Genomic DNA, 16380 nt, shown 5'->3' on the forward strand with positions numbered 1-16380 from the left:
AGAGAGAGAGAGGGAAGCAGGCTCCCCGCTGAGCAGAGAGCCCGAGTTTTGTTTTGTTTTCTTTAGTCCAAGTTTTATTTTTGCTTTATTTTCCTTGCCTCTGGAGAAATATCTAGAAAAATGTTGCTATGACCAATGTCAAAGATGTTAGTACCTGTGTTCTCTTCCAGAATTTTTATGATTTCAGATGAGATTGGTTGCATTCAGGGTGGTATTGCCATAGACTAGAATTTGTATGATATCAAATCTCACATTTAAGTCTTTAATCCACTTTAAGTTTTAGAGAGAATATACCCCTTTGATATTATTAGTTATAAAACCTAAAGGAGCTAGAAAAAGAACAACAGAAAAAAACTAAAAACCAGCAGAAGGAACGAAATGATGAAGATTAGAGTGAAATAAATGAAATGGAAATGAAAATAAATAAATAATAAAATAAATAGTAATAAATAAATAAAGCACACTAATCTTTTTTACAGACTTTGTTTTGAAGTCTATTTTGTCTGATATAAATATTGTTACTTGGGCTTTGTTCGGACAGCCATTTGCATGACAACTGTTCCTCCATCCTCTTCCTTTCAGTCTGCAGGTGACTTTATGTTTGAAATGAGTCTCTTGTAGGCAGCACATAGTTGGTTCTTGTATTTTTATCTGCTATGTCATCCTATGTCTTTTGATTGGAACATTTAGTCTACTTACAAACAAAGAAATTATTTATAGGTATGTCTCTGTTGGCATTTTGCTACTTGTTTTGTGGTTGTTTGGTAGTTTTACTCCAATCCTTTAGTCTCCTGCATTCTATCAAGGTTTTCTTGTTTTCTTTAGTGATATACGTGGATTTCTTACTTTGTTTTTGCATATCTATTACTCTTTTTAGATTTACATTTACCATTTAGTTTATATATAACATCTGTACATAGCAATCTATTTAACCTGATGATTACTTATTTTTTAACTTATTCTTTACTCTTGCCCAATCCAAGTTTCATATATTTTACATCTTTTATTACCATTATTTTGTGCTGCTCTTAACTGATTTTTATAGATATACTTATTTCTATTCTCTTTCCTTCCTATTTTTCTTAACCTTACCTAATGGTTTTTGTGTTCCACTCATGTTACCCATTAACATTTCTTGTAGGACTAGTTTAGTGGTCATGCAGCCTTTTAATTTTGTTAGTCTGGGAAACCTTTTATCTCTCCTAATTTGAATGGTGGCAATGCTGGATAAAGTATTTTGGGCTACATATTTTTCCATTTCAGCACTTTGGGTACATTATGCCATTCCTTTTTGGCCTGCAAAATTTCTGCTGAAAAATTATCTGATACCATTATATATGTTCCTCTGTGTGTAACTGTCTTCTTTTCTCCCGAAAATTTTAAAATTCTTTATAACTTTTTTTTTAATCATTTTAATTACTATATGTCTTGGTGTGGACCTCTTTGGGTTGAATTTGTTGGAATATTTCTATGTCTACTCAATTTAGATTTCTGTTTCTCTCCCCAAATTTGGAAGTTTCAACTATTATGTCTTCAAACATAAAGAAACACGTCTTTCTCTTCTCCCTCTAGAATCCCTATAATGTAAAGGTTATTATGCTTGATGGAGCCACTGAATTTTCCATATCTATTCTCATTATTCAGTATTTGTCTTTCATCTGTTTAGCTTCATTAGTTTGCATTACTACATTCTCCAAGTCATTGATATATTACTTAGCTTCCTAAAGCTACTATTTATAACTTCTGTATATTTAATTCCATTTATTCATTTCTTCATCTCTGATATTTTTTTATCTCTTTATCAAGAATCTCACTGATGTCTTCCACCCTTTTCTGAAGTCCAGTTAGTACTTTTATGATAGTTACTTTAAATTATCTATCAGGAATATTATTCATTTCTCTTTTGCTTAGATGTCCTACTGTGATTTTGTCTTGTTCCTTCACTTAGGACATATATTATTTTTTTCTCACTTTGTCTACTTCTCTGTGTCTGTTTCCATGTGTTAGGAAAGTTAGATACATCTTCTGCTCTTGAAAGTTGTGTTTTTATGAAGAACCCATTCTGAAATGCCCTGCAGTACAGTACTATTCCCTGTTCAACAGAACCTGACACCTCGGGGGAGACTCCTTTTTTTTTTTTTTTTTTTTTTAATGTTCTGCTATTGTGTCTATGTCACTTGTCACTTTTCCTTTATTTATTTTTTTAAAAAATATATTTATTTGACAGACATTGATTATAAGTAGGCAGAGAGGCAGGCAGAGAGAGAGGAAGGGAGGTAGGTTCTCTGCTGAGCAGATAGCCCAATGCAGGGCTTGATCCCATGACCCTGGGATCATGACCTGAGCTGAGGGCAGAGGCTTTAACCCACTGAGCCACCCAGGTGCCAGTGACTTTTCCTTTTATCTAGATAGGTGCACTGATTCTGCCTGATGTTTTCTGTGCTTGCTTTCTTATGTTAGTGAGACAGACAAGCTGGCTGTTAGTGGGCATAACCCACAGAAGGTGGGGTGACAGTGATAGAAAAATTTGCACTAAGTTGGCTAGCTTCAGGGAAGATACCCTATAGCTAGGTGTCCACCAAAGATGAATCGTCCAAACTTTCTCCTGTTTCTTCTTCTGTGTTCAAATTCTTATGATTATATTTGTGTTTCTCTCTATTTGGGGGCTGTCTATTCCATATTATTGATCTACGTTTCCATTCTGTGCCAAACCCCACCATGATAATTATTGTGGTTGTATAAGAAATCTTGAAAACAGTTAACATGAGTTTCCCAACTTTGTTTTTTTTTTTTTTTTTTTAATCGTTTTGGCATTTCATTTGTCTTTCCATATAAATTTTAGCTTCAGCTTCCCATTATATACCAGAAAAAATTCTGAGGTTTTTATTGAAACTATTGAATCTATAAGTACAGTTTGGGCAAATTGATACCTTACTAATATTGACTCTTCCAATTCATGATTACTGTATCTTTCTGCTCATTTCTATCTTCATTAAATTCTTTCATCAGTGTTTTGTAGTTTACTGCTTATAAGGCTTATATTTACTGTACTATTTTTATACCTAAGTATTTAATATTTGTGCTGCTATAAACTATATTGACTTTTATTTTTGATATATAAGAATACAATTGACTTAATTATTGGTATTACATCCTGAGACCTTGATGAACTTGCTCATTATAGTATTCAAAGCTTTTTTGCAGACTTGTTTTTTATTAAAAAAAAATAGTACCATCTAATAACAGAGATGGTTCCATATTCTCTTTCAATCTGTTTAATTTTTTAATTTATTTTTATTTCTGATTGCTCCACTAGGATTTTGAATACAATATTGAGTAGAATAAGTAATAGAAGATATCCTTGACTTGTTTCTGAACTCTTGCCATTGTTAATAATGTTAGATGTTAGATGACTTTTTATAAATTAATAAACATCCCTCTTATTATAAATTGAGTGAAGACTTTTATGCTTTTAATGTATCTTTTTAAATGATATATGGTTTTCCTTATGCAATCTCTTTAATATAATAAATTATATTCATTGATATTTCATTTTGAACCAGTATTATATTCCTGGAAAGAGCACTTTTTTTCAAAATATCTTATCTTTTTTTATATATATTTCTGAATTTGATTTGTTAATATTTGTTCAGGAGTTTTTCATCTATCTGGGGAATTGGAAATTATCTTTTCTTATAATGTGTTTCTATGGTTTTTAGATTTAGAATAGTGATTTTCTCCATGAAATGAGTTGGAATATGTTTCTTCCTCCTCTATTTTCTTTTTCATTTTTTTTTTAGAATTGGTATTTTCATTAGTCAGAATGTTCTCCAGAGAAACAGAATCAATAGGATATTACCTATCTATGTATGTTTCTAGGTATCTGTCATCTCTATTGATTTTATATAGCCCACATTGTGCTACCTGCTCAGTGGAAAGTCTGCTTCTCCCTCTCCCTCTGCTGCTCCCCCTGCTTGTGCTCTCTCACTCAATCTCTGACAAACAAATAAAGTCCTAAAAAATAAAAGTATGAAGGCTGACAAATCCCTAAGTCTTCTGTCTGCAAGTGGAGAACCAGGAAAGCTTGTGATACAATCTAGTCCAGATCTGAAGATCTGAGAACCAGGAGCTCTAATGTCCGAGGGCAGGAAAGGATGGCAGCACCACCTCAAGAAGAGAGAGAAATTTGCCTTTATTTTGTCTTTTTATTCCCTCTGAGCCCTACACAGATTGTACGATGACTGCCCACATTGATGAGGTTGAATCCTTTCACTCAGTCTACTAATCAAATGCTAAACTCTTCTAGAAACACCCTCACAGACACACCCAGAAATAATGTTTCATAAACCAGTCAAGTTGAGACACAAAATTAACTGTTATAGTATTAGTTCTTTCTTAAGTGTTCAGGAGAATTATTCATTAAAAAATTTTAGCCTGGAATTTTATATTTTGGAAGGCTTTTAACTATAATCTCAATTTTCAAAATACTTTCAAGAATTCATGGTAATCAATTTCTTTTTAAATTAGTTTTGGTAATTTATGTACATACTAGTTTTCTGTTGTTACTGTACCAAATCACCACTGTCTTAGTGTCTTTATTGTCTTACACTTTTGAAGATCAGAAGTATGACATTTGTCTCATTAGGCTAAGTTAATATGTTGGTAGCACTGTGGTTTTTTCCTGGAGACTTTTTTTTTTTTTTTACTTTTTTCAGCTTCTGGAGGACACTTGCCTTTCTTGGTTTGTGGTCCTTCTCCTCTGTCTTCAAATCCAGCTATGTCTACTCTTTCTCTGAATCCTTTTTTATAATTACATCCTGTGTACGTTTTCTATTGCTGCTACAACAAATGTTCCACAAACTTAGTAACATCAAAGAAAACTAGTCTATTATCTCATAGTCCTAAAAGTGAGAAGTTAGAAATGTATCTTAAGAGTTACATTCTTTTTAGAGGTTATAAAGGGTAAATTTTCTTACCTTTTCCAATTTTCTGGAGGTTTTTTTTTGTAGTTGTTATTTTTTCTTTGTTGGTGTTTGTTTGTTTTTGGCTTATAGTTTCAGTTTTCCCTCTCTCCCCCTATGATATTCTGTACTATTTCTTATATTCCACATAGGAGTGAAACCATACAGTAATTGTCTTTCTCTGATTATCTTATTTCACTTGGTACATGCCCTCCAGGTCCAACCATGCTGATGTTAATGGTAAGTATTTATTCTTTCTGATGGCTGAGTAATATTCCATCATATATATAAACTACATCTTCTTTATCCATTCATCTGTCAATGGACATATCGACTCCTTCCGTGGTTGGGCTATTGTGGAAACAGGTGCTATGAATAGGGAGGTGCAAGTACACCATCATTTTACTACATCTGTACCTTTGGAGTAAATACCTAGTAGTGCAATTGCTGGGTTATAGGGAAGCTCTATTTTTAACTTCTTGAAGGACCTTTATACTGCTTTCCAGACTAGTTGTACCAGCTTGCACTCCCACCAACAGTTTAAGAGTTACCCTTTCTCCACCTCGTCAACATTTGTTGTTCTCTGTCTTGTTAATATTAGCCAATCTGACTCCTATGAGATGGTATCTCATTATGATTTTGATTTGTATTTCCCTAATGAAAAGTGATATTCAGGATTTTTTCATGTGTGTGTTGGCCATTTGTATATTTTCTTTGAAGAAATGTCTGTTCATGTATTCTGGCCACTTCTTTACTGGATTATTTGGGTTTGGTGTGTTGAGTTTGAGAAATTATTTACAGATCTTGGATACCAGCCCTTTATCTGTAATGTCATTTTCAAATATCTTCCCCAATTCTGTAGGTTACTTTTGTTAGTTTCGTTTGGTGTTTCCCTTGCTGTGCAGAAGCTTTTGATCTTGATGAAAACCCAAAGTTTGTTTTTTCTTTTGTTTCCCTTGCTTTTGGAGATGTGTCTTGCAAGAACTGATGCAGCCAAGGTTGAAGAGGTTGCTGTTTGTTTTCCCCTAAGATTTTGATGGATTCCTATCTCACATTAAGGTGTTTCATTGGGTTTGAGTCTGTTTTTTAAATTGTGTTATGTTAGTCACCATACAGTATATCATTAGTTTTTGATGCAGCACTCCAAGATTCATTATTTATGTATAACCAGTGCTCCAAGCAATATGTGCCCACCTTAATATTTTTGTGTATGGTGTTAAGAAAATGACCTTGTGTCATTCTTCTACATATGGCTGTCCAATTTTTCCAACATTATTACTGAAGAGACTGTCTTTTTTTTTTTCCCCATGGATATTCTTTCTTATTTTGTTGAAGACTAATTGATCATAGAGTTGCAGGTCCATTTCTGGGATCTCTGTTCTGTTCCATTGATCTATGTGTCTGTTTTTGTGCCACTGTCATGCTGTCTTGATGATCACAGATTTGTAAGATAGCTGAAAGTCAGGCATTTTGATATCCCCAGCTTTGTTTTTCTTTTCAACACTCTTCTGGCTTTTTAGGACCTTTTCTGGTTCCATACAAATTTTAGGATTCTTTTTTCCAGCTCTGTGAAAAATTCTGATGGCGTTTTGATGAGGATTGCATTGAATGTCCAGATTACTTTGGGTAACATAGATATTTAACAATATTTATTCTTCCAATCTATGAGCATGGAAAGTTTTTCTAACTCTTTGTGTCTTCCTCAAGTTTGTGGGGTTTTTGTTGTTGTTATTTTTTTTTTCCCCGTAAGTGTTCTGTAGTTTTTAGACTGCAGATCCTTTACCTCTTTGGTTAGGTGTATTCCAAGGTAGTTTTCAATACAATTGTAAATAGAATCAATTTCTTAATTTCTCTTCCTTCAGTCACATTGTAAGTGCATAGAAATGGAACTGATTTCTGTGCATTGATTTTGTAACCTGCCATATTGCTGAATTGCTATATGAGTTCCAGCAATTTTGGGGGCAGATTCTTTTGGATTTTCCACATAAGGTATCATGTCATGTGTTAAGAGTAAAAGATTAACTTCTTCTTTGTCAGTTTGAGTGCATTTTATTTCTTTCTTTTTTTTTTTTTTTTTTTTTTTGTCTGATTGCTGAGGCTAGGACTTCTAGTACTATATAGAACAACAGTGGTAAGCATGGGTATCCCTGTCTTGTTCCTGATCTTGGGCAAAAAGCTTTCAGTTTTTCCCCACTGAGAAAGATATTTGCTGTGGTCTTTTCATAGATGGACTTTATGATATTGAAGTATGCTCCCACTATCCCTACAATTTGGAGAATTTTAATCCAGAAAAAAAGCCTTTTTCTGCATCTATTGAAAGAAACTATGGTTCTTGTCTTTTCTTTTATTAATGTGGTATAACACATTGATTTGGGAATGTTGAACAATGCTTGCATCACAGGAATAAATCTCATTTGTTCATAGTGAATAATCCTTTTAACGTACTGTTGGATCTTCTTTACTAATACCTTGTTGAGTATTTTGGCATTCAGTTTCATCAGGGATATTGGTCTATAATTCTCCTTTTTAGTGGGGTCTTTGCCTGGTTTTGCAATCAAGTTAATGCTGGCTTCATAGAACAAATTTGGAAGTTTTCCTTCCATTTCTATTTTTTTGGAACACTTTCAGTAGAATAGGTATTATTTCTTCTTTAAATGTTTGGTATAATTCCTCTGGGAAGTCATCTGATTCTGGACTCCTGTTTTGTGGTAGGGTTTTTTTTTTTAATTTTTATTTCTTTTCAGCATAACAGTATTCATTGTTTTTGCAACACACCCAGTGCTCCATGCAATCTGTGCTCTCTCTAATACCCACCACCTGGTTCCCCCAACCTTCCAACCCCTGCCCCTTCAAAACCATCAGATTGTTTTTCAGAGGTCATAGTCTCTCATGGTTCACCTCCCCTTCCAATTACCCTCAAATCCCTTCTCCTCTCCATCTCCCCTTGTCCTCCATGTTATTTGTTATGCTCCACAAATAAGTGAAACCATATGATAATTGATTCTCTCTGCTTGACTTATTTCACTCAGCATAATCTCTTCCAGCCCCATCCATGTTGATACAAAAGTTGGGTATTCATCCTTTCTGATGGAGGCATAATACTCCCTAGTGTATATGCACCACATATTCCTTATCTATTCGTCTGTTGAAGGGCATCTTGGTTTTTGCCACAGTTTGGCGACTGTGGCCATTGCTGCTATAAACATTGGGGTACAGATGGTCCTTCTTTTCACTACATCTATATCTTTGGGGTAAATACCCAGAAGTGTAATTTCAGGGTCATAGGGAAGCTCTATTTTTAATTTCTTGAAGAATCTCCACACGGTTTTCCAATGTGACTGCACCAAGTTACATTCCCACCAACAATGGAAGAGGGTTCCCCTTTCTTCACATCCTCTCCAACACACGTTGTTTCCTGTCTTGCTAATTTTGGCCATTCTAACTGGTGTAAGGTGGTATCTCAATTTGGTTTTAATTTGAATCTCCCTGATGGCTAGTGATGATGAACATTTTTCATGTGTCTGATAGCCATTTGTGTGTCTTGATTGGAGAAGTGTCTGTTCATGTCTTCTGCCCATTTTTTGATATGATTATCTGTTTTGTGTGCATTGAGTTTGAGTTCTTTTTTTTTTTTTTTAATTTTTTATTTTTTATAAACATATATTTTTATCCCCAGGGGTACAGGTCTGTGAATCACCAGGTTTACACACTTCACAGCACAGCACTCACCAAAGCACATACCCTCCCCAATGTCCATAATCCCACCCCCTTCTCCCAAACCCCCTCCCCCCGGCAACCCTCAGTTTGTTTTGTGAGATTAAGAGTCACTTATGGTTTGTCTCCCTCCCAATCCCATCTTGTTTCATTTATTCTTCTTCTACCCACTTAAGCCTCCATGTTGCATCACCACTTCCTCATATCAGGGAGATCATATGATAGTTGTCTTTCTCTGCTTGACTTATTTCGCTAAGCATGATACGCTCTAGTTCCATCCATGTTGTCGCAAATGGCAAGATTTCATTTCTTTTGATGGCTGCATAGTATTCCATTGTGTATATATACCACATCTTCTTGATCCATTCATCTGTTGATGGACATCTAGGTTCTTTCCATAGTTTGGCTATTGTGGACATTGCTGCTATAAACATTCGGGTGCACGTGCCCCTTTGGATCACTACGTTTGTATCTTTAGGGTAAATACCCAATAGTGCAATTGCTGGGTCATAGGGCAGTTCTATTTTCAACATTTTGAGGAACCTCCATGCTGTTTTCCAGAGTGGCTGCACCAGCTTGCATTCCCACCAACAGTGTAGGAGGGTTCCCCTTTCTCCGCATCCTCGCCAGCATCTGTCATTTCCTGACTTGTTGATTTTAGCCATTCTGACTGGTGTGAGGTGATATCTCATTGTGGTTTTGATTTGTATTTCCCTGATGCCGAGTGATATGGAGCACTTTTTCATGTGTCTGTTGGCCATCTGGATGTCTTCTTTGCAGAAATGTCTGTTCATGTCCTCTGCCCATTTCTTGATTGGATTATTTGTTCTTTGGGTGTTGAGTTTGCTAAGTTCTTTATAGATTCTGGACACTAGTCCTTTATCTGATATGTCGTTTGCAAATATCTTCTCCCATTCTGTCAGTTGTCTTTTGATTTTGTTAACTGTTTCCTTTGCTGTGCAAAAGCTTTTGATCTTGATGAAATCCCAGTAGTTCATTTTTTCCCTTGCTTCCCTTGCCTTTTGCGTTGTTCCTAGGAAGATGTTGCTGCGGCAGAGGTCGAAGAGGTTGCTGCCCGTGTTCTCCTCAAGGATTTTGATGGATTCCTTTCGTACATTGAGTTTGAGTTCTTTATAGATCCTAGATATCAGCCTTTTGTCTGTACTGTCATTTGCAAATATCTTCTCCCATTCCGTGGGTTGCCTCTTTGTTTTGTTGACTGTTTCCTTTGCTGTGTAGAAGCTTTTGATCTTACGAAGTCCCAAAAGTTCATTTTAGCTTCTGCTTCCTTTGCTTTTGGAGACATATCTTGAAAGAAGTTGCTGTGGCTGATATCGAAGAGGTTACTGCCTATATTATCCTCTAGGATTCTGATGGATTTCTGCCTCATGTTGAGGCCTTTTATCCATTTCAAGTATATCTTTGTGTATGGTGCAAGAGAATGGTCGAGTTTCACTCTTCTACATATAGCTGTCCAATTTTCCCAGCACCATTTATTGAAGACACTGTCTCTTTTCCACTTTATATTTTTTCCTGATTTTTCAAAGATTATTTGCCCATAGAGTTGAGTGTCCTTATCTGGGCTCTCTACTCTATTCCACTGGTCTATGTGTCTGTTTTTATGCTAGTACCATGCTGTCTTGGTGAACACAGCTTTGTAGTAAAGTTTGAAATCAGGCAACGTGATGCCCCCAGTTTTGTTTTTCTTTTTCAGCATTTCCTTAGCAATTCAGGGTCTCTTCTGATTCCATACAAATTTTAAAATTATTTGCTCCAGCTCTTGGAAAAATACCAGTGTAATTTTTATTGGAATGACATTAAAAGTATAGATTGCTCTAGGCAGTATAAACATCTTAAATGAGTCTCTTGTAGACAGTATATTGATAAGTCTCGCTATTTTATCCAATCTGATACACTGTGTCTTTTGATTAGAGCATTTTACCCATTTACATTCAGAGTAACTATTGAAAGATATGAATTTAATGCCATTGTATTGCATATAAAGTCCCTGTTTCTCTAGACTGTCTATGTTTCTTTCTGATCTCTGTTACTTTGGGCTCTCTCTTTGCCTTCAAGATCTCCCTTAATATTTCTTGCAGGCCTGGCTTGGTGGCCACATATTCTTTCAGTTTCTGTATGTCCTGGAAGATCTTTATCTCTCTTGCTTGATAAAGTATTCTTGCCTGAGTATACTTCCCATTCACTACCCTGAATATATCATTTCATCCCTTTCAGGCCTGCCAGTTCTCTTTGGATAGGTCTGGTGTTAGTCTGGCTTTCCTCTCTCTGTATGTTGAGAGCCTCTTTCATAAGCTGTTTTCAGGATTCTCTCTTTATCTCTGTAATTTGCAAATGTCACTATTATATGTCTGCAGTTGATCCATTTTTGTTGATTTGGTGAGGGGTCCTCTTTACCTTCTGGACATGAATGTCCGTTTTCTTCTCCAAATTAGGGAAGTCTTCTGCTATGATGTGCTCAAACATACTCTCTGGACTCCTCTCTCCCTTCACCCTCAGGTACCCCAATAATTCTGTTAATGGTACATTTTATGGCATCACTGATTTTTCGAAGCCTCTCTTCATAGACTATTAGCTGTTTTTCTCTCTTATTCCTCAGCTTCCTTCCTCTCCATCACCCTGACTTATTTATCACTTATTCTTAGAAAAGAGAGTACTTACACAATGTTGTTTAGTTTTGCAAAAAGACTATTGGAATAGGAGTTTGAAAACCAAACTTTTTCTTCAAACATTACCACTTAGTAGTTGGGACCTTGACCAATTGATAGCCTTACTGAACTTGGTAATGTTTGCTTAGTAAAATGGAGCTAACACTATCAGGTATGCCTTACATTGTTTTAATGATCTAATGAGTAATTATTTTGAATGTACTTTGAAAAGTGTGTATGACAATAGAAATATATATTTATGCTGTGGCCCGTTTGTATCTTAAGTTTCACTTTATAAGTGACTTTTCCTATCCAGTGCCTCTCAGAACATTTTCAGGTATATTAATAATTGTTACTGAAAAATGAATTCTATGTTTTGATCAACTGAGAATTATAAATAAAGCCAGTCATTTAATGTATGACTTTTTAAAACAATGACTATTTGAATACAAAATAAATATTGTCAAATGTTGTCAAATAGTTGTTGTTGTTGTTTTTTTTTTTTTTCCTCCACAGCTATTTCCCTTCTGAACCTTTTTTTGATGGGATACCTATGAAACACCTCCCAAGAAAAATAAAAAAAAAGTTTGGGAAACAAATGTTTATTGGAAAGAACATTAAGCTTTCCATATTTCAGTTCTTCTACATAGATGAGACTGAAAAAGCTACTTAACCTCTTTTAGATTCCATTATTTAGCTCTTAAAAATATGAATAAAGGCTTTCATTGAAGGTTTTTGTAGGAAAACATATATAAAATTATTGCCTATACATAGTAGGAACTCAGTTCTGCTTTTGTTATTATTGTTGATATTATTATTAAGAATAGCAGTGTAGACATTGATTTTTATTTTTTAAATTCTATTTTATTTTTTCTGTGTTCCAAGTTTCATTGTTTATACACCACAGCCAGTACTTCATGCAGAACAGTGCCCTCCTTAATACCCACCACCAGGCTCACCTAACCCCATACTCCCTCCCCTCCAAACCCCTCAGTTTGCTTCTCAGAGTCCACAGTCTCTCAGGGTTCCTCTCCCCCTCTGATTTCCCTCAATTCACTTTTCCTTTCCTTTCCTTTCCTTCTCCCAGTGTCCTCCATGTTATTCCTTATGCTCCATGAATAAGAGAAACCATATGATAATAGACTCACCTTTATGTATTTCGCTCAGCATAATCTCCTCCAGTTCCATGCACATTGATACAAAAGTTGGGTATCTGTTCTGATAGAGACATAACATTCTGTTGTATATATGGACCACATCTTCTTTATCCATTCATCCATTGAAAGGCATTTTGGTTCTTTCCACAGTTTGGCAACTCTGGCCATTGCTGCTATGAACATTGGGGTACAGATGGCCCTTCTTTTCACTACATCAGTATCTTTGGGGTAAATACCTAGTAGTGCAATTGCAGGGTCATAGTATATCTCCATTTTTCATTTACTAAGGAATCTCCACACTGTTTTCCTAAGTGACTGCATCAACTTGAATTCCCACCAACAGTGTAAGAGAGTTACCCCTTCTCCACATCCTCTACAACACTTGTTGTTTACTGTCTTGTTAATTTTGGCCATTCTAACTAGTGTAAGGTAGTATTGCAACATGATTTTGATTTGAATCTCCCTGATGGCTAATGATGATGACCATTTTTTCATGTGTCTGTTGGCCATTTGTATGTTTTCTTTGGAGAAGTGTCTGTTCATGTCTTCTGCCCATTTTTTGACATGATTATCTGTTTTGTGTGCATTGAGTTTGACGAGTTCTTTATAGATCTTGAATATCAGCCTTTTGTCTGTACTGTCATTTGCAAATATTTTCTCCCATTCTGTGGGTTGCTTCTTTGTTTTGTTGACTGTTTCCTTTGCTGTGCAAAAGCTTTTCATCTTGGTGAAGTCCCAAAAGTTCATTTTCACTTCTGTTTCCATTGCTTTTGGAGACATGTCCTGAAAGAAGTTGCTGTGTCTGATGTCAAAGAGGTTATTGCTTATGTTCTCCTCTAGGAATTTGATATATTCCTGCCTCATGTTGAGGTCTTTTATTTGTTTCAAGTTTATCTTTGTGTGTGATATAAGATAATGGTCGAGTTTCATTCTTCTATACACAGCTGTCCAATTTTCCCAGTACCACTTTTTGAATAAACTGTATTTTTTTTTTCCACTGGATGTTTTTTCCTGCTTTGTCCAAGATTAGTTGACCATAGAATTGTGGTTCCATATCTGGGCTCTCTACTCTGTTCCACTGATCTATGTGTCTGGTTTTGTGCCAGTACCATGCAATCTTGGTGATCACAGCTTTGTAGCAAAGCTTGAAATCAGGCAATGTGATGCCCCCAATTTTATTTTTCTTTTTCAACATCCTTAGCAATTCGGGGTCTCTTTTGGTTCCATGCAAATTTTAAGATTGTTTGTTCCAGCACTTTGAATAATGCCAATGGAATTTTGACCAGGATTGCATTGAAAGTATAGATTGCTTTAGGCAGTATGGACATTTTAATAATGTTTATTCTTTTGATCCACGAGCATGTAATGCTTTTCCAACTTTTTGTGTCTTCTTTATTTATTTATTTTTTTTTCATGAGTGTTCTGTTGTTCCTCAAGTACAGATCCTTTACCTCTTTGGTTAGGTTTATTCCCAGGTATCTTATGGTACTTTGTGCTATAGTGAATGGAATTAATTCTATAATTTGCCTTTCTATATTTTTGTTTTTAGTGTATAAGAAAGCAACTTATTTGTGTGCATTGATTTTGTATCCTGCCACATTACTGAATTGCTGTATGAGTTCTAATAATTTGGAGGTGGAGTCCTTTGGGTTTTCCATATACTTTGATTTCTTTTTATATATTTTATTTATTTATTTGACAGAGAGTGAGAGATCACAAGTAGGCAGTGTAGCAGGCAGAGAGAGAAGGGGAAGCAGGCTCCCTGCCGAGCAGAGAGCCTGGTGTAGGACTTGATCCCAGGACCTTGAGATCATGACCTGAGCTGAAATCAGAGACTCGTCCCACTGAGCCACCCTGGCACCCCTATACATTGATTTCTGCTCAATAGTTTGCACTGATCACATTTTATCTTTTTCTTCCTATAGTTAAGCAAATGAAGTAAAGTTTGATAATGTTTCTTTAGTGTCCCAAATAATTTTGTAACTGAAACCTCAGCTATGCTGGCTGCCATATTGCCTGCTTCATTATTTCAGCTACCACTAAAATGAAATGGACTCCTCAGAGGTTTTTGTTTTGTTTTTGTTTTTTATTTTTTCTAAAATTGTTCTGTGTCTGTCATGTGAATTACTTTGTCAAATGAGAATTTTTTCCCTCCATAATCTGGTAGTAGTTTTCAATATGTGATAATGTAAAGACTTACCTGTCTTCCTTTTCAACTATTAGCCCTAAATCTTCCTTTCAATGTGTTCTTGTTTATTTATTCATTACTTTATATGTATGATTTACTTCAGTTATGTCATTTAGATTATGAATTCATGTCCTACCCCTGACCCTGAACACATTTACTTGATTGAATTTTGCTCAGTGAGAAGTTGGATATTAACTCTTTCTGTGTATTATTATGGAATTTTTCTAAGTCTATGAAACTACTTTTATCATTGCCCAAATTTGTAGTTATTCAAAATAATTTCTGAAGTGTTTAAGAATTTTCAATTTGTCAAACAGTGAACAACACAACTTTTCATGGTTTCTTTAGTCTGATATCTTAAGCCTTATAGACATATAAGTGAATCAGAATTTCTTTGGATATGACCTTTGTAGGATTTCAGTGGGGAGAGTAAGCCTTCATAGTGATGTCTTCTGTCTTGTCACTTCTAAAAGTTCAGATTGCCAGTAGCCATTTTGTCTGTGATGATGAGGCAAGCCACTAATAGCCTTTGTCATTTCAATTTTTCATACATTTCATTTTTGTAATAGCCTTTGTCATTTCCATTTTTCACATTCTATATCTGATCTCTCTCTCTCTTTCTCTCACTTGCCCTTACTCTTTCTTTCTTTCTTTCTCTCTTTTGTATATGATCTCTGTGTGTGAAAATTACTCTAAGCCACCAGGTATCATAAACCATTCAGCCATGAGAAAGCACAGCTTTAGAACCATCAAACAAAATGAAAATGAACCAAACCACAAAGGAAATAATTGGCTAATATTAAGTTTGTATATCCTACCCCAGCTATGTCAAGTTGCTACAGTTCAACAGAAAAGCCTGAGGTAAGAAAACATTTTGCCTCCACTTTTGCAGCCACTCTCACAGGAACATCATCTATCAAAAAAAAAAAAAAATTTCTGAAGCTCACTGTGTAAGGGCTAATTACCAAAGAATTATCAAGATCAACTCAATTTGCCTGTTCCTTTGACGTTTTTGCAAAGACATAGTTACCATGATGATAAGAAGACAGAATTTGTAGCAGATGCTATGAATGTATATGTTTGGGGATTTATAACCTCCCCATGATGTCCAAAACGATATCCTCCCAACCTCTGGAGAGGTAGTGGGAATAATGACTATCATAACTTTGCCCCAAAGTGTGTTTTTTCAGTGTGCATCAAGAAGAATAAGTGAAATAAAAGCAATTGACTTCTCTTTGCATTCTTTTAGTGAAATTTTAATTGACAGTGCTGTGAAAACTACCTGTCTTTTAGCTGGAAAACATTTCCAAAATAAAACCTACACTTTTTAGGTGGTAGTATTTCCTATAAAGATAACTAGTGTATTGAGCTTGCTTTGTTCCATTTTGTTTTATGGTGGAGTCAGATAATGGAAATATAACTATTGGGCCCAACCTTGCAACATGATAAGCCAGCTTCCAGCAGGGCCTAAGTTACTCCTAGGTATGTGGTAAATTAAGCATTTACTTTTTCAGGCCTCCAAGCTCTGCCGACAAGGCTGTTTAACAAGTCCTTCCTTGGAAACCTAAAAATGGGAACTCCTGATGTACTGCCTAACAGTGCATTTTAGGCCCTAGGAGAATCTACCTTTTTTCCCCCTTTCCATATGAGAGATATGGAAACAAAGTAGTTTTTTTAGTTTATGGAAACAAGTA

This window comes from Mustela nigripes, chromosome X (genome assembly GCF_022355385.1).
Source record: "Mustela nigripes isolate SB6536 chromosome X, MUSNIG.SB6536, whole genome shotgun sequence".
Taxonomy (NCBI): domain Eukaryota; kingdom Metazoa; phylum Chordata; class Mammalia; order Carnivora; family Mustelidae; genus Mustela; species Mustela nigripes.